Source organism: Lagopus leucura, unplaced genomic scaffold (genome assembly GCF_019238085.1).
Source record: "Lagopus leucura isolate 7727_CA_CO unplaced genomic scaffold, USGS_WTPT01 Super-Scaffold_100004, whole genome shotgun sequence".
NCBI lineage: Eukaryota > Metazoa > Chordata > Aves > Galliformes > Phasianidae > Lagopus > Lagopus leucura.
The window spans coordinates 6,970,478-6,995,377 of NW_024962264.1; positions in this window are offsets into that span (position 1 = coordinate 6,970,478).

Here is a 24,900-nt window from a genome sequence, read left to right on the forward strand (position 1 = left end):
AAGAAATGTAAAAACTGGCAAAATTAACAATCTTGTGAAGAATGAAACAATGCATGTATTCTTATTTCTGTATGCTTTGAAAAAATGTGCTGTAACTATCAATTTTCAGTTAAAATGAATAAAGTGGGGGGAATAAAATGAATTAAATAACCATAATATAACCAAGTAGGAATGAATGCAATACATCTACGTTTGTAAAGCTAGATGCCTGCTACAGTATTAGTATTTTGCACTAACTGTGTTTTTGTTACAAAAGTGGCTTTGTTTCTATTAATTCAAATATGTGAGCTGCATGCAGTATATCTGTATACATTTTTATTTTTGTAGTACATATACATATATGTATATATGTATGTGGGTTTTTTTCTACAGGAAACACCCTATCTTTAGGAAGTCAAACTGTTCTTGAAGTATTGAAATAATCATTCCAGCTGATTTGGAAAAGCTGATGGTGACAAGGTTTGATGGTTAAAGCCTTATTATAAATGCGTAAGAAGAGCATGGTGGGTAGTGTAAGGATGTAGAAGAATTCTCAGTGTGACAAAATGCCTACTGTGGGTGGTAAGGGTGCTTTGAAGAAATTCCAGTTATTGCTGGGAGAGGCCAGAGTTGCATCTTAAAAAGATATTAATAATACATAATATCAATCATTTGGTGAGTTTTTTATCATGGACTGTTTACAAGGGTTTGTTTAGCCAAGATCATGCTTGCAATATGTAATCAAAAACGTTAAATGCAAAAGCTTTATGGCACCAAGCTTATTTTGTTTCAGGAATGATATTCTTTTATAAGATGATCAGAACCTTCCAAATGGGAAATAATCACCCAACAGAAATTACAGCAAAAAGCCGGAATAGCTCAGTGTTAAAGTGCTGTTTTTGCTGATAGTTCTTTTTGCTGTGCAGATAATACGGTTAAGGTGATGCTTGAAACCAAGTTACTGTCCAGATTGTGCAGCATGCTGTCTGATTTCTCTGAGCTTTTTAAAGAGATGTATCTCTCTGGTATAGATCCCTGTGGTCTACTTACAGAGAAATTTCATTACCATGCTGTGTGGTCCTCATGGTGCTGAAAGTAAAATATTGGATTGACAGGCACTCGTAGTGGAGGAGGGCTTATTGATGATGGAAAGACTGATTCAATCTCTAATCCTGAAGAACGACCTGCCACCTGGAATGATAGTATACAGATGGGTGCAATCTAAACTCTCTTTCTGCCTCAAGTTGCATTTGGCTGTAGATTAACAATGTGATTCCATATAATGAAGATGGTTGTTTGGTGCAGTGGCAATTTTCCATTGCTGACATGCAATGTCAACAGTTCTGACAAAGCTATAAGGACAATGTTTAAATGTGCTACATCTGGCTGGGACTGCTGCCAGGTTATTAACAACCCCATTAAAATTACCTGCAGAGAACTGCTTTGGTAGAAGGGAATGCAGAGTGCTGTTTCCCTTGCAACCACCTACCCAGACATAATAGCAGTCCAGTAGTACGCGCTCGTAATCATAGCAGTGTTGTGATAGTGGAAGCAGCTTTCTTACAGTTTTATTTTGATGAGGGAATAATTTATAGCTTTTATTGTATCAAATCCAATTCTCATGGCCTCACTGAGGCAAATACTCCATTGAAGTCAATGACAGGTTTACCTTAGGGTGAAGTTAAAGCAGGAGATGATTTTATTAATGATATTTCTAATAAAAATACTCTAAAGTCGTATGTATATGCCTGAATATTTTTTGAAGTTGCATGCAGATGTCCTTTCAATTATCCTTTTTTCTTTTCTTGCCTTGTGAATGACTGCGTAACATTCTCAGTGAAGCGTACATAACGCGAAAAGGTTTGAAGGCATTTGTCTGAGTAAAAGGGCCGTGCTGCCCCAGAGGACGCTGCAGAAGGCACAGCACATTTTCTGATGAAACTCCACCATTCCTTTGGAATGCAGAGGGAGCACTTGCCAGTATAATGATAAATGAGCACGTGATCCCATCTGTCTATAAGCAGTCCTTAACTGAAGCTTAAACATTCCTTCTAAGTTCAATACTTGAATGCTGGAGAAGACTCCTGCACCATCTCTCTTCCCAATCCGTACAGCATTTGTGTAATTTACTTCAGAGTTCAGTCTCTTTGCAAGTGTTTGAATGATCTCTACATGCAGAATAATCCTAGAGAATGATTTGTCAGCTGCCTCCTTGCTAGCAATCCATACAGCTTATGAGTACCACAGCTTGTGATGAGGGTACCTAAGCATGCTTGTAGGTGAGCTGTTGTCCAGGCATTATGACTGTGCTGGGAACACTGCAGAAATGCTGACTGCTCTGGTCATGGCTTTGGATGCTTCCTGTCCCTTCTGGCAACAAGTGTGATCTTCAGAATGATTTGAGGGATAGTTCATAATGTGTAGTGAGAAAAGGAGCCTAAATGTGGGTGTATTTGCTTGTTATGGCTATGTGATTAATGGTGTCCATAAAAAGCTAGGGGCATTTCACATCTGATTATAGTTCTATTCTCTCAGATGCTGTAGCAAGTAAATTCATTTATTTGCAGCCTGAAGAAAAGTGCAAGTCTTTGAGTGTGTTTGTGTCAGAGTGCAAAGGCTTTAGTCTGTCCTTCGTGCTTCAGCTTCCTGAACAAATGGACGAATTAAAAAAAAAACTGGGGCAATAGAAGGGTTCTTGACATTTATTACGTGTGGAAGTTTCCACATGTGGCAGAAGTAGATGACTAAGTTTAGATCAAGCAGTATGACTTAATGTCTGTTGTGCCATATGTTTATCCTGCTGCTTCCATATGAGGAAAGAGGGATGTGGAGTAGCCTGACCTCATTCTGGTCCTGGCTGTGCCTGTAACTCCTTGGGGCTGTTGCAGCCACACAGAGTTCTCATTCTGCTGCCCCACAAAACAGGCATATAAAAAGCACCTATAACTCTGCCATACGTACTCTGTAACATTTACTGCCTCTTTGGAAAATATAATTATTTTAAAATATTTTTACTACTGTGATATGAGTCACTGCAATATACATAAATTATGTATGTATTTTGCAGTCCGTAAGAATGAGTCATACATGAACAGAGTAACAGACATGAATAGATCTGTGCAAAGACAAAGGGTAAATTTTGTTGATGTAAATTTCACTTTTCCCTTAAGCTTGTCTATAGTGTATTAAGGATGTTCTGCGCTTTAGAAGTTAGCGATCTGTAGCTGTGAATGAAATTCTTTACTCAGAGGGTGGTGAGGCATGGGCGCAGGCTGCCCAGAGAAGCTGTGGATGCCCCTTCTCTGGTAGTGTTCAAGACAAGATTAGCTGGGGACTTGGGCAGGCTGATCTAGTGGGTGGCAGCCCTGCCCAAGGCAGGGGGCTGGAACTAAATGATCTTAAGTACTCTTCCATCCCAAGCAATTCTGTGATTGCCAGTGTAACCACAGAAGTCACTTAACAAAATGGATTCTGAACATTTCTGTACCTTTGTTGTAATTTTATTGTGTTCACTGCTTCAACTTACACCCACCTTACTGTCTGGTGATAGAGCAGAAGTCAGCAACACAGGCATGCTGTCTGAACCATGAAGTTTAGAAGGGGAGAGTAAATCTCGCAGCTAACCTATCTTGTCATTTGTTTTATTCGTTTACTGAGATAGGCCACAGTCCTTCAAAGCAGCTTGAGAGAAAAAATAACCAAAGAACAATGTAGTCAAAAAAAGTCTTTCTGTCCCACCTAAAGGGAGATCTGGTGACTGAAGATCTAATAGTGATCTTCACACACAGTATTGATGTGGTCACCATGCAGTTGAAATGAAGCACTAGTTTCAAAGCATATTATGGGAAGACCTGTTTTCAGATGACTGCATGGACTTGCATCTATTTATTCTGTCAAATCAGTCTAGTTGGGTTAATTTTTTTTTATATTTCTTAAAACAAGAACTTCAATTTAGAACAGAAGGAGAAATCATTGATAGGCATCACAAATGTGTTTTGGTTATCTGTAGTTTTATTAAAAACATTAGTATAGGAATTAATATTTGAGACAAATCTGATAAATAATTTTTCTAGGCACAGATATATGAATAAGATCATTGCAAGCTTTCTGTTTTTTTTTTTTTTTTTTTTTCTTGCATGGAATTTGAGATTGCCTCCAGTATTCGCCCAAAATCATATGGTCAAATTAAGTTGCCTAGGAATACTTGGCAGATACCATAGTACCTGTATTTGGATACTCTTCATCATAGCTTCTTCATAATGGATATGTAAGAGAAATGGTCCAAGATCCTGGAGTAGTCATTTCAGTGATAGTAAAAAGAAAAATCCTGATGGATTTTGATGCGCCTACCTCGGTTCCAGTATACAGCATCCATTTATCTTAATCCTTTCAAAAGTTTTCCAGTTAGGCCATATCTGTCTTTTGCATATCTAGTGTTGGAAATTTAGGCATCAGACTTGCATATCGTGGTTTATGTTCACTGGACTCTTCCTTTTAACACTGTTATGAAAGAGCAAAGCAAGAAGTAAAACTGAACAGATGGCAGGCAAGCCATGAATGCAAGTTAGGAAGGAATTTATTTGCATCTGAAAGGTACATATATAAGAACAACAATTTTCATGAACTGCTTCTTCCCCCAGTGTGGCCTCAGCCCTGCTGTGATTCATGTGTCCTGGGATTTCTTCTCCTCTTCTTTTGTTTGTCTAACATTAAGTCCACAGCTGAGCAATTCTCTATCCTTAAGGCCTGTATTTGTAATGAGAGATATGAACACTGAATCCCATGCCACTAAAATTCCATTATTGCCTTTTATATTTCAAGTCACATTAACAAAATAGAGTATAGATTCACCATCTGCATTTTATTTCCTCTTATGTTTACCGTAATATGATTCTGTGTTAATAGACTTCGGACTTCCAGGGTCAAGCTTGGAGTCGTGACCCATTGCCCAGAGCAGCAGCTAAGAACCATAAGAGCTCAATTCACTTGGAGTACTGAGTAGATATTTTCTTGGTGTTGATACATTACCATGCGTCAAACACACTTTTGTATACGACTTCAGTGTCCTGGCTATCTTGAAAGTAATTTTCACAGTATTTCAGTATGTGACAAAACTACATTGCTTATTGAGTACAATTACCTACAATGGATATAACAATTCAGGACAGCAGTATATAACTTGCACTGTTCAGCACTTTACTGTTCTATATAGAGAAAAAAATTTTACACTGGTTTCTTTTGACTGTTTCTACTCTTCTTCCACGCTTCCTTGGCCTCTGCTGAAAGCCTTCAGGCCTTAGGTCTTAAGTGAGTCTTACCTCTGTCATGTCTGTGTATGGTCTTTTAGTGGTATTCCCTATGCTGATTTAGATCTCCCTCTTCTCAGGTGCCATGGTTCACTGTTTGGTGACATGTCCTCTTATATGTCCATCAGCAGGGTTCGTCATCTTCCCTGTCATTCAGGCTTACAATCTCTTTGTTGGTGTTGACACCTCTCTTTCCAGAACAAGCTGTTGCTCCATCATGTTCCTTTTTTATTCCTGATTCCATCTTCCCTTTGCTATTTCTGTGACTGGAGTGGTTGCTCAGGTTTTCATCTTCTACATCAAGCACTGGAAGTCTAATGCCAGCTTGAATTTCCTCTGTTTGTTTGGAAGTATCCAGGAAACCCCTCTCTCCCTGGCACTGACTCATGTTCCTGCACTGTCAGGAGTATTTTGTTTCTCACAGCTTTCACAGTTAACTTCCATGGGGGTTGTACTATGGAACTGGGAACTGGCAGCAGAGGGTAGAGTCAAAGGCACTCAGTTTACTTGATCTGTCATGTAGATCCTTCAAGAAGGCTGGGCAGGTTGAGTGCTCTTCATGAGTGGTGAGAGTGAGCGTACATTATTGCCCATTGCAGGGGAAATGAGATTACTTAAGGATCATTTGATCGGCTTCTATGCAAAATGTGATTACTTGGTTGGTTTTTTTTTTTTTTTTAAGTGTTTTAAGATTGTGCCCACCTCGTGGGCAGAAGTAGTGCATTTCACTGTATGAGGTTAAACATTAGCTGCTGCCATGAACTTCATTTGATACTTGTGGTGGAGAGTCTCAGTGCTTGCAGCATGCTTGTGTAATGCTGCCATCAGTGGTCTGGGACAACGTGGTGTTAGTCCACCATTATGGCCTGAAACAGCAAATGTGCATGATTCCCCTGAGTTATTTTTGCTGCTGTTAACAGTGTTCTACAGCTATACACAGCAGTTACTGTTCCAGCTAGTCATTCTCCACTTAATACACTAATAGTCGACACATCTCTATTTTCAGGGGAACTGCTTCTGTATAAGGAGATTTTACAGTAGCTCCATTGTTGTGCTTCTCAAGTGTCACAGAACCCAGTGTAACATTTCCTGCTACGGTACAGTCCAGAACTGAGAAATATATTTTGCTTATTGAATTTGTTTATTGCTTTGAAACTATTTTAGAAAATTGCCATGGACTATTAAGTCTTGCCCAGAATGTTACTACTCTAGTTCTGTAAAGTACCTTCCAAAAGTCAGTTCTTGTTGGTTTCAGGATAAATTACTGTTCATCCTTAGTTCAGTGATTTAAAAGGTTGAAAACTACAATGGTTTACACATGGTATATAATACTGCTGCTTACAAACGAACACATAATACACTTCAAATGCTTGTACCTATATTTTGCATACATGGTTTTTTCTTGGGCATTTCAAATCAAGAATTGTCTTAAACATGAAATACTATCAGCCTAGGGGCTAGCAAGTAGGAAATCTGCTTTCTGGATCTTTTAGTCAGGATTTAGTTTATTTTTCTTCTTAGTATATACTTATTCATAACTATAAAACGTGAATAATCTTAAACTCCTTAGAATAATTTTAATGCTGGTGGTGTAAAATGTGTTACATAATATATAAATATATACATGTTTGCAATTGCAAGATAGGAAACATTTTTTGACAAATTATAGAGATGGAAGAAACCTGTTTTACATGATGCATATCACAGTTTTTGATTCAGTGTATCACACTATTATGTGCATCTGTATATAAGCGTATAAGAAAACAAAGGGAAGCAGAAACTGTTAATGGTGCAATGATTTTATTTTTGTTTCTCATTAGTTTCACATCATGTGAGAGAAAATGTGTAGCTATATTGGACTGTTTTTCAACAGAAGCATGTCAAATGTACTTCTAGCCTAGGCTTGTTTGTGTCCAGAAACTAGTGGAAAACAGGATGGAACCACAAGGACGTGATATGGTGTAATTCTGTATTCCTGGAGAGCCTTGAATCATTTGGACATGATTTCTGTTTAATTTTTTTTGCTGCTTCAAATGAGAATGAAGAATTCCTTCCTGTAGTTGAAATATTTTGGATGAGCAGGTGTTTCAGTCAGCTGAAGCTGATTTAACTTCCTGGAATCTCAACTGTTGACGCACAGGGGGGAATGTTTAAAAAGTGCTGGCAACAGTAAGCAACTAGCTCATTATTTCAGATTATTGATCTTTGTGGAAATGTTTGGTTCATTTGCTACAGTTAAGTTTTCTGCTATCAGTCAGGCTTGAGGAGATCATTTTGTGCCCAGAAAGTTCTCTTCTGAAATATGTTTGCAAGCTCCGTGGACGAATAGTTCAGAATCAGAAAACAGACCACGTCAGATAAAAGTTGGTGTTTTGACATCATTCCATTAGCTTAAATGGGGTGATACCAATTTACACAAGCTAAGTGTCTGCCCTTAAGTCTGTTGTTTAGAAATGATCCAGTGTTTTCATACCTTTCAAGGGAAAGTTCAGATGGTCTTAAAAACCTGTGACACTTCACTAACTGAAGTGTGGAGCTGCAAGGCAGTAACCAAAGCACTTACAAAAAATTGCACTCTTAAGAAAAATGAAATGCTACAGAAAAGCTTTATAGCTAAAAAGTGTTTTGTGTTGATGATTTTGGAAGTTCAGATGCTATGAACTTAACTGTTTGCATTCAGACAGTCGTAAAGATTCTGCTTTTAACAATGAACATTTCTTTCTATGCTGGAGCGCTTTGTATTCTTGTTGCTACTTGTGATCAGGCAGCTCAGCATTTATCATGGCTGGTGTACAAAACCTTTTATTCTATTTCTGGATCAGCTAGAATGCTGAGTGTTTTAACTAGCATCACTGAAGAGCTTCACAAGAGGAAACAGAATGGCTGGAGTACAGAACAGAACATGATATGTATCTCTTACCACTCATATTAATATTTCTCTGGTGTTTTTAATTCATAAAATTTTTCTGAAGCGTAAAGGGAAAACTTGGGAATTTACTGGCTAGTCTAGAAAATTATCTACAATGGGAAATGTGTACAGACAAATCTTCTGTGTCTGAACAGCCTCTTAATGCATTTTGAAAAGAGGCTTATGTGTTTATGCTTAAAAGTTAATAGCTTTTGTGAAATTAATAATCTTATTTCTGTTTCTAAATGAAAGATTCGATTTAATTGGTTTTATAATTGGTATTGCCTGAACTTTTCCTACTAAGGTATTTTTGCCAAAGAGAAGTATAATTTTAGTTGTCCATCAGAAAAACAAACAAAAAAGAAAAAGGAAAAAACACAAAGGAGCTAATATGATGTGAAAGATTTGATTTCTGTGTAAACATTTAACAGAATGCATATTCATCTCTTCAGTTCAGGCTGATATGAAACGATACGTTACCTACTTCACCCGATACTGTTAAGATACCTCATGTTAGCACATTTTCAATTGCCTTCTTCTCGGTGGAGAGGGCTCCTTGAGTACAGGAGATGGCTGATCTGCTCACCTTGCCTGAAGTACTGAACAGACTTGGTGAGCCTAAGTCAGTGCTGCTCCCGAGTCTCAAGATCCCCTGTGATGGCTAGAATTCAGAAAGAAATGAAACTGATGCTTCCTGCATGCTTTCTCCCTTCAGAGGGAAAGAAACTTTGTTCAGATAGAATTAAAAAGCAGAGTAATTATTCTGGAATAAAACATTTTTTTTATCATTGGAATAGAGTATCCACATGGGGGAGTTATATCAGCATAGCTACGGCACTGTAATTATTCTGTTCAAGTGAGGCCTATCAAATTCTTCTTGTAGCTAAACCCCAGTTATGACCTGTCACCACAAGTGGGAAGAAAGGGAATCAAGCAGGTTCACTGGGCTCTTCACCACTTCCCACGTAACACCTTCAAATAAAAACTGTAATTCTGGTTTGGATCAGAACAGCAGTGAATGAAATAAAATGAAACACAGAAGCTTTTTTTTTTTTTTTTTTTGTGTGTGTGTGTGTGTGTTACTGAAATGTTCTGCTAACAAAATGAGCCAGACAAAAGACAGCATATGATGATATGGCAGAGAGCAATGCTCCATAGAGATATCTAGGCAACTCCAAACACCTGCACTAGTATAATCATTAGCTTATCTTATTAATACATTGAAATGAGTTTTTAAAGAAAGTACTTTGCAGCTTAATATCTAGAATGTTTCGTTTTCAAAATAAAAAGGACAGGGATGAGAGATTAGAATAATAAATGAGATTTATAAATATTTGTAGTTTATTTACTTGAACGGAATTTGAATGACATCAAGATGTGAAATTTGCTCATAGATAGTTGAAGTACAGTGTTCCCTCAAAGGTCTGAGTCATAATTCTTGGTCACAATCCCTCTTAAAATTCAGTCCTAAAAATGTAAAAAATTCCTTCTAATGGCATCTTATTACAGTGACCCCCATGCCATTTTTTCTCTAAGGTGTTATCGTACTGCCTCAATGAAGTTGAATTCTGTTGAAATCTGGTGTGTGTACAAACGGCTCTTACTTGTAAACTCAGATTCTTTGATTCAGTCTGTTTTCATTTGTGATACAGTACTCACTGAACTCATAGAAATGGAGTAAAACAGCTGCGCTCCGTAAAACACGTCAACTATTTGATTAAGAGACACTCTCAAGAAGAAAGCTTATTAAAATTGTGTTGTTGATTGGTTTAACAAAGAAAGTTTTGGCGTAAAAATTACAGTGGTTGCAACATAAGAATTTAATTTACAAGTTCCTGAAGTATAGTTTGTGAAGCCTGTTTTAAAACTAGCAGCTTTCTTGAACTATTTCAGTGAGAATGACATCAAGCTCCTAAGGGAAGCAGCCCTTCTTTAATTCTTCTCTTGTGAACACCTATCAGGATGGGGATGATCTGAGACAAGAAAATGATTAAAACAACACTAATTAATTTGGTAAAGGAAGAGATTTAAATGGGGAGAACCTCTAAGAGATTCATAAATATTGTAAAAATAATAATTAAAAAAAAGAGTGAGAAAGTCCACATCTGCAGACTGAAGAACGTATCTCAAAGTAATGATGAGCATCATATTCTCAGTAAGGATGCCAAGTTGCTATAGGTTTTTGGAAGAGGTATGCAAGACAGAATTCAGTGGAATTCTTTTATCTCTAGATCTTATCAGTCTCAGAACTGCTTTGCTGGCCTTCAGCCATATCCTACCTGCTGAATGCACTCCAACTCCAAAGCCAGGAATGTCAGTTTAGCACTGATAGATACTGATGGGTGACAGAACAGAGGCTATCAGAGGTCTTGCCAGCAGGAGGTATTGCTAGGTAGGTAATTCCAGTGACAGCAGCTGGTTTAGAGTAACTGGAGGGAAAAGGTTCAAATTTTTCTCTGATTCATTGTGAGATTTGCAAAGGTAGCAAAATCTGTTTGTACTTTTTTTCACTTGCAAGAACTTTGTGCTTAGACATCTACATGAGAAGCTAGGTTAGAAGTATATTATGTAACCCGCAAACTAGGAAGCATCAGCTTTAAGATTATCTATGCAAGCTTCATTCTTACCATTTTATAGAACACAGCCTTTTGTTCACTCTACATTCATTCCTACTCTCACAGGGCCACTTGATCACAGAGTGCACCAAGGCTGAAGACACAAAAGGATGGACTTAAGTCCTCACATTCGTTGCAAGTCTGCTTCTCTAAGCTTTGTAGTAATTTGTTATTTTTGTGAAGATAACAGAGATAACTGGAAAATAACGTCAGTTTTTACAATCTGAGGAATTTAACAGGACTACTTATTAACGGAACATCTCACTGTACTTTCTAGGATTGAAAACAAAACCAAGATGCTTTGTGTATCATTTTAGATATGAATATATTTGGTGATGCTACATTGGTGAATTATTTTAAGTAGCTGTGAACAAATAAATAGAAGAATTCAAGGTTTAGGTTTTCTTTAGAGGTTTTTTAGCTTTTATATTCTCTGGTGGAACAAAGCTTAGGCTGCTGAGTTCATGGTGACTCTGCAGACCTCTCAGATCAGCCATTGCAAGTTATCACCTACAGGCACAACAATAAGAAGAGCATATTTTTGAAAGAGTTATAAGACAGCAACTTTACTTGACTGCTTTCCCAGTGGAAAAAAGAAGTGGTTTGGATACAGCTTTTTCAAATGTATGTAAATTAGTTTTATACAAACATAAACTTTACTGTGAAGTAAATGCTAGTTACTAACAAATAAATCTAGACTGAAAAAAAAAGAGTAGCAGTTATGTTTCAGGAGACATTAAATTAAAAGCCTGCACTTTTGTAAATCACACAATTTGACAGCTCATTTTGTATTTCAGATGTAATTCATGAAAAGATTTCCTTTTTTAGCATCACAAAAATATGTTTTAGAAACCTTCAAGTAAGAGTTTAAATGCAAAATAAAGGTATGGGGAACAAATAGAATTAGATTTATCTAGCCTTAAAGAGTCATTTTGTCATCAAAAAATGATCATATGGACGTTTAATTCCTGCACATGCTTGTCCCTGTTTTGGAGATACAAGTTTCAGAACTATTTCTAGATAGCAATCTACTCATTTTCTTTGCTGTGGATGGGCATGGTTACTTCTGAAATGCAACCACTGACATGTATTTGCATTTTGCATCTGATCAGCAGATTTGAATGTAATTATGTATTTTGCAGGTGAGATGTTAATGTGGGTTATATGGCACATCAGCTGTGTGCTGCTACTTGAAATGGTCCGCTGGAAAATCTTGAGAGAAACAACATTCAATTAGGCGCACAGCCATGAGCAGCTGTGCTAAGTACCACTGGCATCGCCTCAGACACACAATTCTCAGTGTGAGCCTACTGCTAGCCACTTTGAAAATGTGTTTATGTTGGTGACAAAAACTTTCCATCATCAATTCTTCTTAAATGTCTGTGCCTCTTAGCTGAAAAATTACAGCTGTTTGCAAGGGGAAGGAATGCTCAGTCCTATTAATTTTCATTGGATGAAAAGGATATTTTTTTCCTTCAGGCTAAAGGTTTAACCTTTATGAGTTTCACGAGTAACAAAGGGCATCTAGATTTTTATTACATGGTGTAGAGCTGTGCATTTGTTCAAAATAATCAGCACTGGGCAATCTGCTGCGTATCGATCCAAAACAAACATCACTACTCATGTAAGCTGTGTCCTTCTCAAGTTTGCATTTGGCATAGGAAAACAAACTTGTTTAATTATCGGTTTTCAAATGCTTACCATATATGTCAGTACAGTCTGCTATACTGGTTAGGATTCCTGATGATGATACTTCTTGGGGAAACGTATCAACATTCTGCAAGATTTTTTTCCCCTCAAAAATCTCACATGTTTTAGAAGCTGCCTCGCTGAGTACATTTGCTCAAGTACAGTGTTTTGCTCATCAGTCAAAAGAAGAAAGACCAAGCAACGCTCTTATAATTGCTTATTTGCAGCTTTATAAAAGCCATGCAAGTTTTCTGATTTCTTTGAATGATGAACACTGCTGTTTGATACATTCTGACTTGTTGTGAAGGATGTTGCTTTTTAACCCTTGCAGAAATGGTAACTGGAGAGATGCTCTAAGGTGTTTGGAAAGAAGCTCTTACCAAGGAGCTTAGTAAGCTCTTTGGAAGAAGGAGAACAGAAGACAAGGAAGAGTATTTAGATTTAATTTTGAAGTCCTTCTATAGTATAGGAACAGAAATGGTCTTCTAACATTCTTTGACTTCTTATTTTATTCAAGGTGGGAAAACCTTCAAATAGGGTGTAGTTAAACAGACATTGGGGAAGTAGGATGGATGAGGGAACAGTAGTTTGAGGTTAGAGATGAGCTTGCAAAGTCATAAGTATTGTTTGACTGTGGGGATACTGATATGTTGAATTAACTGTTAAGAAAAAGAGCTCACAAGTTGAAGGTCAGTTTGATCATAAACAGGAAGTACGTTATAGGGTAGAAAACAATATATATATTTTTTTCAATTCTCGTCTGATTCTTTCAGCTTCTCTTAAGAGTTAAAAAGGACTATGACTGCACTTGATATGGAGCTGCAGTAAGTGCCGGGAATAATATTCTCCTTGGGAGTTGTCTTGAATAGGTGATGCTTAGAAGTTGATAAATGGGCAATGAGAAGCAGCAGTCATGAGAAAGCAATGGAGGAAGCTGAGGCATATGAGGAACACTGCCTTTGCAGTGTTATCTTTGTATAGAAATAGTCTGCTTCTATGTGCTTTCAATCTCTAGTTTTTAGGGAGGCCTTCCTCCTTTGTGTGCAGGTAGCCTTTCTCTGAAGGATGAGAATATCTCTTACTCTTTGACAGATGTGAAAAATAGAGAGTTACGGTACATAAGAGTATGGTCTTCTCGAGTCATATGTAATTTTAAAAAATGTGAATTAATCTTAGTCGTGGAGACACAATTCGTACATCTAGGATACTGAATAGGTATTTTGAAGGAAACTGGTCTCTCTGATGAGTTCATAAACCCAGCTAGAAAGTAGTTGGTATGATGGAAGGATTGCTCGCTTTTTGACATTTCAGATATATCTCATGCAGAGTTAACGTGCTATTATGTGTTTATATTGATAGAAATAGACAGAAATGTGACTGGTTGAATGAGGGCTTTTTTGGTTCCCTCTGGAAATAAAAGCAGCCATCATACATAAGGATACAACTTCTTATAAATTGTTTTCATCGTTAGGTGTGTGGCACTGGGCGAAGTGCAGCAGAGAATGCAGAACTGAGAATAGTCTCGCAGTCATATTCTTCTCTAGTGTGATTTAAAAAATGAACAGAGCTATTGTTTTCAACACATAATTTCTAAAAAATATATCAATATGAAACCAATGATTTAAACAAAAGGCAAACAAAATGTAATGAGATTTCTCTTGTCATTCATATTTTAACCCTAGCACTGTTGCATTTGAATTGAAGAATAAATAAGAAAATCAGTTCTATAGTAAGGAATCTGGATTTTTCTCGTATTGATTTACATAATATAAGCTTGCTCCATACAGAAGCTCGGTACTGTGGTTGTCCTTCCTACTTAGAGACATACACTGCCTTTCTTCAGGAAAATTGTCATGGAAGAAAACTGTACTTCATAATTTCATGTGTCTCCTTCTAAAGAAAGCGTGAATGAATTAGATGAGAGCTAATCTGCTATAGTTCTGGATACTTTTTCATAGTGCCTTTGTAGACATTTCTGAATGAAAGCAGTCTTTTCTGTAAAATCTTAACTAATGTGATTTTTGCTAACTATTGTTGAATGTTTTCAAAAGAGAAAGATTGATTTTTCCTGTAGGTTTATTAGCTAGTTTTTTGCAATACAAATCTCATTTTTCTATCATCTGGTGTTTCAATTTTGCTTTGCATTAGTTTTGTGGTTTGTTTGTTTATTTTTGTTTTTTTTTTTTTTTACTGGCTTTTGCAGTATTTCAAGTGTAGATTTATTTGTATATTTCAGTAGTGTTCTGGTCAGATCAGTGTGATCCAAATGATTTAAACTAAAAGATAAAGGTAAGTTAAAGGAGTTAACCTTGGAAATTTACTTTCTCTGAATTTCCGTCTGTTGATGCTAGGTAAAGATCTTTTTTCTTCTTTTTCTTTCTTTCTTTCTTTTTTTTTTAAATGAAAACTTATTTTGATCCTTCTGAAACATGTTTAAGTCCCTGCTCCTCCTCTTCCTCCTCCTCTCTTTTTCTCTTATTGTCAGTAATGTAAAACTGTTATAGGTAGTCTAATTCAGATGACATTTTGGGAAATGCACAGAACAGTAGAAATCATACAATGCAAAGTCAATTGTGTGATTGGAGATCTTCAGCCTACATGCTGAAATGTGTCTTCTGCCACTTTCAGAATGACTCTGAAGTGACTTAGTAGCATATATTCTGCATAGGGTTCTATCTTTTTGCTTCCTTTAAGATCTGGGGTTTTGTTTGGTTTGGACTTGGGTTTCTTGATTGGTTGGTTGTTTTTTGACCAGTTGTTTTGGGGCTTCTTTTTTACTTTGATATCTTTTCATTTGCTTCTCCTGTTTCAAAGGACGTGATCACATGGAAGGATAAGCCTCAAAGAGAACTAATAGCCAGTGTGAAAAATTTCTTCAAGTTCTGTTAAAAATTCGCCTTCCCTTCACAATAGCTATGTGAAGGATTCTATCTGATCTAATGGTTAAAGGTGCTTAAGCAACACTGTGATGCAAGAGTGGAGGTTTTTCATGGTAGTGAGGTCAGGATTTGACCTTACATACATCACTGAGAGACTGATGTTACCATTTTGCACATAAGGCTACCGCTTTTATAGTAAAGGTAGTGAAAAGACTGGAGATGCCGTAAAAAATTGTTACAAAAAAAAAAAAAAAGAAAGAAAAAAAGGAAAAAAAGAGAGAGATTGGATCAGATACCTTTCAATGAAAGACTTAAACAAGTCAATGTGTTTCAAGTATCAAAATTGAGTGATGACGTAGTTTCAATATATAAATAAATGCCTTTGATGCTCAGACAATATTGAGTACTAAATAATCTAACAAGAATTGGAAAAGCAATAATAAATAAGAGGCTACAAGATTAAACCAGACAACCTGCAATTAGAATTTGTTAGACGTCTTTCATGGAAGTGGTATTCCTTATGACAAGGTGGTAGATTCTCTTTTATCTCAGGATGTTTTAAAACTTAACCAAGATCATGTTTGCTTTAGGTGTTCAAAAGAAGGGGTTGGTAACGGATTTGGCATGGAGTTTACTGGTTAAAATTAATGACCTACAGTGGGGTCAGGTCTTTCTCTCTGTGGTCTCTTTGCCTTAAAACTTCATGATCTTTAAACTCAGTCTGTCTCTACAGACAGCTATTCACTGTAGCCTGGTATTGTTTTCCATTGTAGCTCATGTTTTTGTCTTATTAATGAAGATACTTAATTTGCAAGGATATATTAGGAATTAAGCTACTATAGCCTTCTTATTTTACTGCACTTGCATACTTTTATCTCTGGTTTGACTGGTTTGAAAGCAAGATCCTTGGGAATACTTCTCTCTCTTTTTTTTTTCATACTGACTGGTAGAAAGTAGGTGTTTAAGAAATCTCACTCTACCCAAGATAGTGCTAATGCAAACCCAGATTTGCTAACCCAGGAGATTTGGATAAGGCTATTGGAAAAAATGGGCTTGATTCTTTCTTGAAGTGAACTTGACATGTTATGAGACTTGCTAATCTCTACAGGACAGTATAGAGAAAAGCGAGGAAACGATTTGTGTTGGGTTTGGCTTTCAGAAACTTTGGAAAAAAAACCCACAGGACCACCTACATTTACAGTTCTGTAGCTGTCCCAGACTGAAAAGACAGAAAAGACACTTTGCCCTTTCCACTGTGAAGGGAAAAAAAAAATCATTTACAACTATGCGTGGGTGATGGAGTACTGTAAGGCCTATTAAAAGACAGTTGTTATGTTCAAGACAATGAGTGGAAATGCTGTGAGTGTACCACAGAGTTTTCCTCAGAAAAGGGGAAAAGTTGAATAGGAAAGTTTACAGCTGCCAGAGCTTTGGTGGGCAGTTCTCAGTCTGCCTGTTCAAATAAGATCTTTTGAAAAGATTCAGGATTCTTTGAAAGTAACATAGTAGAAAATCTTCTGAAATTAGTAAAATCGCTATTATGCATCAGGTACACGTTTGAATTCTTGAATTGGATGGGAAAATATTGCTTTCCCAGGAAAAAGGAGACCTTTATGTCAGTAGAGATGAGAATTAGTAAGACAGTGCAGTTTACAGTAGATAAGGGAAAGTTTTCTTTAATCTCCCACTCTGTGGCTCTGTGTTGCTCTCTCGTATGTAATGCGTCTGCTAACCTGAGGACATCAATCAGGCTGTGTTTCAGCAGGAAAAGTATGACTTTTAACTGTGTGATCTTGGTGGGAATGTGTTTGCAAGAGATACTTTTGGAAAAACATTCACTTTCTCAAAGCTGTATGGCAGATACTCCTCACTTTGTACAGAAAAAAAACTTTACAATACTGCTATCAGAAATTATTACCGGGAAGACATGCTATGTATCAGAAGAAGCATAATGAAACAGCTTTTCTGCTACAGTCATACACAAATTTAAACACATTAAGCTATAGTAAAAAGTCTTGTTTTTGCTGCTTTTCTTAATACGATGCAGAGTATCTTCTAAAAATATTAGTGGAGAATGTGCTATGTCCTTTCTTTTGCTCTAATCCTCTGTATTACCTGTACAAAGAACAAGGATTTGTGCCTCCCCCACCTTTTCTTTTTCTGCTTATCTGTGCTGCAGTCCCACTGTCATTGTTTGATTCTGCTTAAATCCCTCTGTACCTAAAGGTACAGCCTTATCAATTGAAAAGCTAATGCTATATAAGAAGTGAAAAGAACACAGAAAGGTTTCCTAGCAACTACTGTGAATCCTTCTAAAGTAAGTCAGTTAAAACCGTGTAGTACGTGCAATGAGTGTAAATTAGGGAACTAAGCTGATCCACAGATTTACAGATGCCCACTATAAAGTATAATAAAACCTGTAATAGAAGGTGAATTGCTCAAGAAGAAAATCACATCTCAGTCTTGACAGCTTTATCATTATTTAAATGATCCAGCTTAAATTCTTCTATGTAGTTAGTAAGACTGAGTGTCAGAGCTCCAGTGACAGTACACAAAGCACAGTTAATGGCACTGGTTAATGTCACTGCTGTGATTATGTCTTTTACTGCTCTTTCTGAAAACCGAACAGCAAACATAAACAAACAGAACCGACTCCAAAGGACACTTGGGAGGGAGCCATCACAGGGCACGGATACACAAACCCACCTCTGTGAAGCAGGGTCCTTTTTTGTTTTGTTCTGCTTTTGCATGGCACAAATTAAATCGGACATTTTTAGGTTAGTAAAATCTGTTAGTGAAAGAGTAGGAGGGCTACCAGTTTTCTGTCTCCCCACATACCTTTCGTTCACTCTCCTGCACGCCAGGATTTCAGCAGAGGTTTCTTCTCCCCTCAATGCTTCTATATCGTAGGTGTTACTTAAAGAACTCTTTGAACAGGTATTATGTAGGAAATGAAGATAAAACTCCTACGTTTTTTGAAGGCAGTGACTTTGTTTCCAGACATGCTCACTTAATGCTCAGCTTCTTCAGGAAATTTGAAAAGTTTTCACTTACCCCTAAAAGTAATTTGTGGCTGGTGGAATTGAATTCTTTGTTGCGCACTGAAGTTAACTGATTGGCTCATGTTCAGTTGAGGTTTTCATTTGAGTTAAATCTTCTTTGTTCTATGCTTATTCAGAGATGCCTAATAATACGTGTGAGAAAAAGTTGAGACCTGCGAAGTCAAACTTGAAGATTTTTAAAATTGTGCATCACAAATGAAACGCCTTCCTTACTTCTGACCGATGTGCAGCATTTAATTAGATCTTCAAAATCTTTAGAAGTGGTAAATGGAGGGATGTAATCAAGTATGTTTGCCAGCAAGAGTGTGAATAAAGAGAGATCGGGAGTTTCTTCTTTGTTCTCTTACAAACAAATGCACCCTGTAGTAAATAGGTAAGACAGGGTAGGGTTAAAATGTCACTTGTAATCCTGTCGTGAGGAAAAACAAAACAAACAAACAAATAAACGTGCCTGAAGGATATAATGTATTGAGGAATGCCATTTGGGACCAAGATTTTGAGCTTGTGGGTTTTTGTTTCAAGTCACTGCTGAAATGAGACTCATGAAAACAAGGCAACAGATCACAGTCCCTCTATAGAAGTGATGCATGCATATTTACGTGTTTTTTTTATAGTAGGTTTAGCCTTTGGTTTCTTTAGTTTTGCCGATTCTAAAACAAAAGCCTGTAAAGGTCTGAAACATTGACACACTCAGGTACTTTCCCTAATGTTTATCCCTCCCTGATTTTGGTCTAAAATCATGTTGGAGCTGTCAGAAGGCTGACCTTTCTCACATTTTTGTGTTGTTTTTGCTTATTCTAACTCCTCTCGGAAAGTGCAAAGGTACAAACATGTTTGCAAACAACAAAATCCAGGGAAGCGTAGCACTCTGAAACACCATGCAGGTTTGTAACTGTGCTGGAGCTGGCTGGGGTCTTTCAGGCCTGAGGGCTTGGCCCTCTCACCCTTTTTGCAGTTAAAAGTGTGGAAAAAGCTTAGATACTATCATGTGTTTTTTCCTTCCCCCCTCCAACTTCACCCAGCAACAACTTTTACAAGTGCACTGGAAATATTCAGTCACTCAGAGGTTTATAAGTGCCAAGTGCACAGTGAGTTCACCCATGCATTATGGGTGTTGGTAAGCTGGTGATAGCTGGCAATCTTTGCTTTCTTCAGTATTAGTTGGTTGGGTGTTTTCTCTGACAATTGTACATCAGCTTGCCTTATGTTGTGGGGTATCAATTTCATACACTGAGAGAATAAACTCCTGAAACTCTTCTGTAAAATGCTGAAGCAAAGGCCTACAGCCAGCATGGATTTGTGTAGTGATACACGCTTGCTGCATGCAGTGACCTGGCTATCCAGTCATCATTTATAGCTTTAGGAAGCCTCATGAAGTCATCATCTTTATCCCTGCTTGGTTATACCTGCCACTGGATGATAGTTAACAGCATGCAAAACCAGGCCTGGGAGATGTTGGAAGTTTTTCCTTCTCCAGGTAAAGCAGCACAAAAAGTGCTTCTTAGATGCAGTTGCCTGCTTTAATTTTCCTGGCATAGAGAGTAGCCTTGCTAAATACCATCTTCCTGCTAAGATCCATCACTACAGTGCTGGAGAGGAGGCTTTCCAATCATACATAGAATTTAATTTTTACCCTCTGAGTAATTAAATTGCCACTCTGAAGGTCTGTGCTAAGCATAGGGGGATAATTTAGTCACACAAATTAATAAAGCTTCCAGATGGTAAATTCAAGGCCTGTTTTCTGATGGCACAATTAGTTATTCTAATTGTTCTTTTCTTTTTTCTTTTTTCTTTTTTCTTTTTTTTTTTTTTTCATTTGAACCATCATTATCTACTACAGTGACCTACACCTGAGCTTCCTGAGCATCGTCTGGATGTTTGCTCTTGGTTGAGTTCTGCAGCTGAAAAAAAGTTCATGCAGAAATCATGTTTGAAAATGTCTTTTTGTTAAAAAAGTTTTGACCAGAGCATCTCGGATGAAATCTGACAGTGCTCCTGGGCATCACTGCAGTAGCTTTCTGTTTTTCTCTAATCCTTGAATGTGAGTATGTGAAACACTTGCCCAAATCATGGAATTATTGTCCAGCAAAAACAGTAAGTGACTTTCATAAGTTATAGACTGCAAATACCTGTTTTTTAACCCAGTACAAAAATTACTAGTGTGCCATGATTTTTCATATGTTTGTGTGCACTATCAGAACCTGACTTTCTGATGGCTTTACTGATGGCCAGATAGCAGCAACAACATTGTAATTGTAAGAAAAAAATGAACTTAAATTTTGTCTTTACCTGCTGATTGAAAATGGGCTGAAATACATTCAGCCATAGGTATTTTCTGCTTCTAATTTCTCTGGGTGCCTGACTCTGTGTTCTTACAGTGTGTGATTTACAAGAATTCGTCTTAATCAAGAATTGTAATATCCGTAAATTTCGTGGGACTTCTCTTTCAGTTTACTGAAAATTTATATATGGGTAGCTAATGTTACGTACGTAATATTTAGATCTCACTAAGTTTACCAGGTCATTTACTTAGCTCTAGCAGATGTTCTTTTTTAGTATAGCACTTACCTGAACTTTCATGCTATTCTTTTCCTACAGTAGTTCCTTAAAATTTTGAGGGGTCCTGAATAGTTTCTTAGAAACATCTCTCATTGTCAGGTTCTGAAACTTATTTTCATAAAGATCTTGCATGCCTAAGAACCTTGGAACCAAGACAAAACATTTTATTGCTGTCTAACTATTCACAGGTATGAGAAACTGTAGGACATACCAAATCATGAAATGGAAATCAGTATGTGTAATGAAACTACTCATCCGGATTTGATACTGTTTGCTGTGTGTTTATGGGGATAAATTCTGACATGTTACTTAAGATTTGCTTTATTTGCCTTCTTATATCAGTCTGGAGCACAGCGTTCAGAAACTGTTCTGTGTTGAGGAAGAAAAAAATTGGAGAAAGTCTTGCTTGCTTTCTCTGGAGAGTCCTCTCCAGTCAGCATTGTGAAACAGAAGCTACAGCACAGCAATTGGTTTCAGTTAACTCATGATCATGCATGAAGCAATTCCCTATACATAAAATTTATAATCTGTTTAATCCTTTCTTCTTAATGCCCCTGTTCTTCAATTACTGCCTTTTCACACGCATTTCTCTAATCTTATTTCATCTTCGTTCAGCCTGTGCATTGTAGGCTCTATTCAATTTAAACTGAAGCTGATGGAAGCACTTCCACTGTTTCCACTGGCGAGTAAGTAGGTAAGCCCTGGTTTGTTTTATTTGGAGGAAATGAAAAAACTAGCGTGTGCTCAGTGTGTCAAGCATTTTTCAGAGTGTTCTTGTACTTGTTTCCTGAAAAATGAGGTGTTCTTACTACTGTCAAGGGTGCACAATAGCATGATTAAGGAAGTGAGCAGTTGATTGTCTACTGTTTTATACATCTGATTGCACCACACTTCTCAGCAAGGGATTTCTATTATCATTGCTAATGGTAATTAAAAGGAAAAAGACCACATTTTACTTTAATGCTCCCCTTTTTCCTTTGTTGAAACAGAAAAAAAAAGTTCACGTGAAATATGAATACATGTAACAGAAAGAGGGAAACAATAAATTCTGCAGTATTATTTTACAAAACACTTTTATAGTCCTACTGCACAGTTAAAACTATCAAAAGAGAAGAAGTAGGATGCTCCTTACAGGTAAAACCCTATCTGCACAAGGCTGTGCATCACTGAAGTGCTACTTAAACCTTGAAATAAGTGGGCCTCAAGGAGTTTACAGACCATCATGCAAGGATGGATTTCACCCTACGAAATATCAATTCATTCTAATTCAGTGGTCTGAGAGGCACAGTAATGTTTGAGTAATGTTGATTTATAAATTATGTGTACACAGGGGGTGTATAAATATAAATGAATATATCTGTATATATACAAACAAACATGAAATATCAACAGTAAGTTGTAGTTGCATTTAATTAAGTTTTACTGAAAGAAAAGCCTCATGTCACAAGGGATGTTTATAGTTGCTTTTTCCTCTTTTTTTTTGGTTTTGTTTTCTTTTGTGGACAGTTTTGCAAATCATGCAGTGAAGATAAGTTAGTATTTTGGAAATATGGACAGAATTTTGTTTTACCAATCATAAAGGAGGGCTAACATTGCTTTTACCTAAATGGTGCAATTCTGAATGCCATGTAACTGTTTGGAAAGGACAGTGATTTAGGCATGAAAAGACTAAAACTGTAGGAAAATGAAGCTCAGGTTTGCACATCCTTTGAGAATTAAGTCCTTAGTGTGCAAAAAGCCAGAATATCAGATGTAATCCTGTTATATTAACTGCCTTTCAATTAGAAATTGTCACAAGCCATAAAAATAGTGTTGTTCACACTTCTCAAATTTATTGCAATCAGATTTGTTGAAGCTTGGGTCTTCAGTAAAGGACATTTTTTCTTTTCAAGAAAACAGATTTCTCTCTCTTTCCTTCAGGGATACAAAACAAAACAAAACAAGACGAAAACACCACAACTGTCTGCTATCATATGGCCGTTAAAATTTCCAGTGTGACATTGTTTTTCAGAGATTAAACAGAATGTCAACTTTGAAGGATACCCAGAAACGTATGACAGGGGCTCGTTAACGCTGTCTAAATTAACGCATTAACACTGTGATCTTACCATCCATAAATTTAAAAGGACAGTACAAAACAAAAAATCAACAAACCAGTACAAGATATCATATCAAAGATTGATAAATCAGAATTTCTAGTTCACTAGTTCTGGTAGAAAATTACCATGTCTGTTCAGGCTGAGATATGTCATCCCATGTACTTTGTACTGTACATTCCATTTCTTCGTCTTCTGACTGTATAATTTCTACATAAATTGCCGTGGACGTAAAGAGTGGGTTTGTAAATGTTCATTTCTAAAGTTTGAGAAAGAAAACAAATACTTTTCCAGGTACGCTGGAGGTTATTGTAGTCAGCAGCTGCTAAAATATACAAAGATATTTGAGAATATAAAAATCTGGCCATTGATTTAACACCTGCACACCACCTTTGTTCTCAGATCCATTGTTGAGACTTGTCTGTTAGGAATATGTGTGCATAGATGTATGCCTCTTTCCTCATGTGCACAGGTCACATTAGCAAATTGCTAATTGCTTCCTATTTCCAAGTAAATTAGTGTGAACTCACAGATTCCTGCCTTACTCATCATTCTCTATGTTTAGATTACTGTTCTGTCCAGCTAAGAAAGTTGTTGGCACTCTTAGCAACTTCCCCAGATGGTATCAGTCTTCCCCTATAGAACGTTTTTTTCTCTGTTTCTTGTTTAATTTTAGTATTTTTATTAAGCTGATGGAAAACTCCTTAACATCTCTACAGTTTGTTTTCTCTCTGTGCTGCAGGGACTTTACTTAGGTTACCAAAAGATGATACTTCCAAACTGTTTTCTGCTCTGACTACTTGCAAACATATAGTCTGTGCAGCTCAGAAAAAAATACTGCCTTCTGTATACTCTGGCAAAATTTATTAGGAAGATGCCCATGCAATTTCTTCTTCCACTTGCATTGAAGGATCTCCAGATCCGAAGGAATAGGATATATTCAGTGTACCAGTTCTGAAATCAGCCTTTGAACAAGGCTAAATAGAAGTAACGATACAATAAAAATTATTGGAAAATGCTCATTTGAATGCAGAAACTGTTTCTCTTTATAATGGACGAGTATTGCAAATTTTCTAAAAAAAAAAAAAAACCAAAAAAAAAAAAGCAGGCAAAATGGAAAGAAAGATGGGAATTATATCCTCCTATTACTTAAAATAAAACATATTCCCAATTGTTTAAATTAACATGTTATTTTCACTGTGATGCAGGTATCAGGGAACATTGGTTGCAGTAATGGAAAAAAAATCTAGATTTAGGCCCCATGTTTCATCTTAGAGACCAGACTTAGCATTTAGGATTTCTTCAGATATGATTTTTCAAATGGTTCTGTATTTTTAAATTGATGAGTAAAGGACCCTGCCCTTCTTGTTACCAGACTGCTGTTCCCTCCAGCCAGAATCCCTCACAATGAACCAAGCTAGCTGCTGCTTCATCACTTGGCTAACCTTTGCATTGATAACATGTAAATCCCAGTGAAATTTTCACAACAACATAAATCTTAATTCTATTTGAATGTGTAAATTTCTAATCCTACTTTATACAGTCCCATCACCAGGACTAATGAATCTGGAGGGAATTGACCTGAATCCTGCTTTTGAGAGATGTTGTGACAGAATTGCTGATCTGTATCTTTGCTTCTTTTACCAAACAAGTTTAGGACTAAAAGCAGTTTCAAAGTTCCTTCAATTTTTTCTCATTCTTGCACTGGAATTAATACTTCAAAGAGTAAAATATTTAAGTATTTTCTTCTGTTTTTGTTTGTTTGCTTGCTCATTTTCTTGTTCTCACTTTAACTTGAATTAAACAT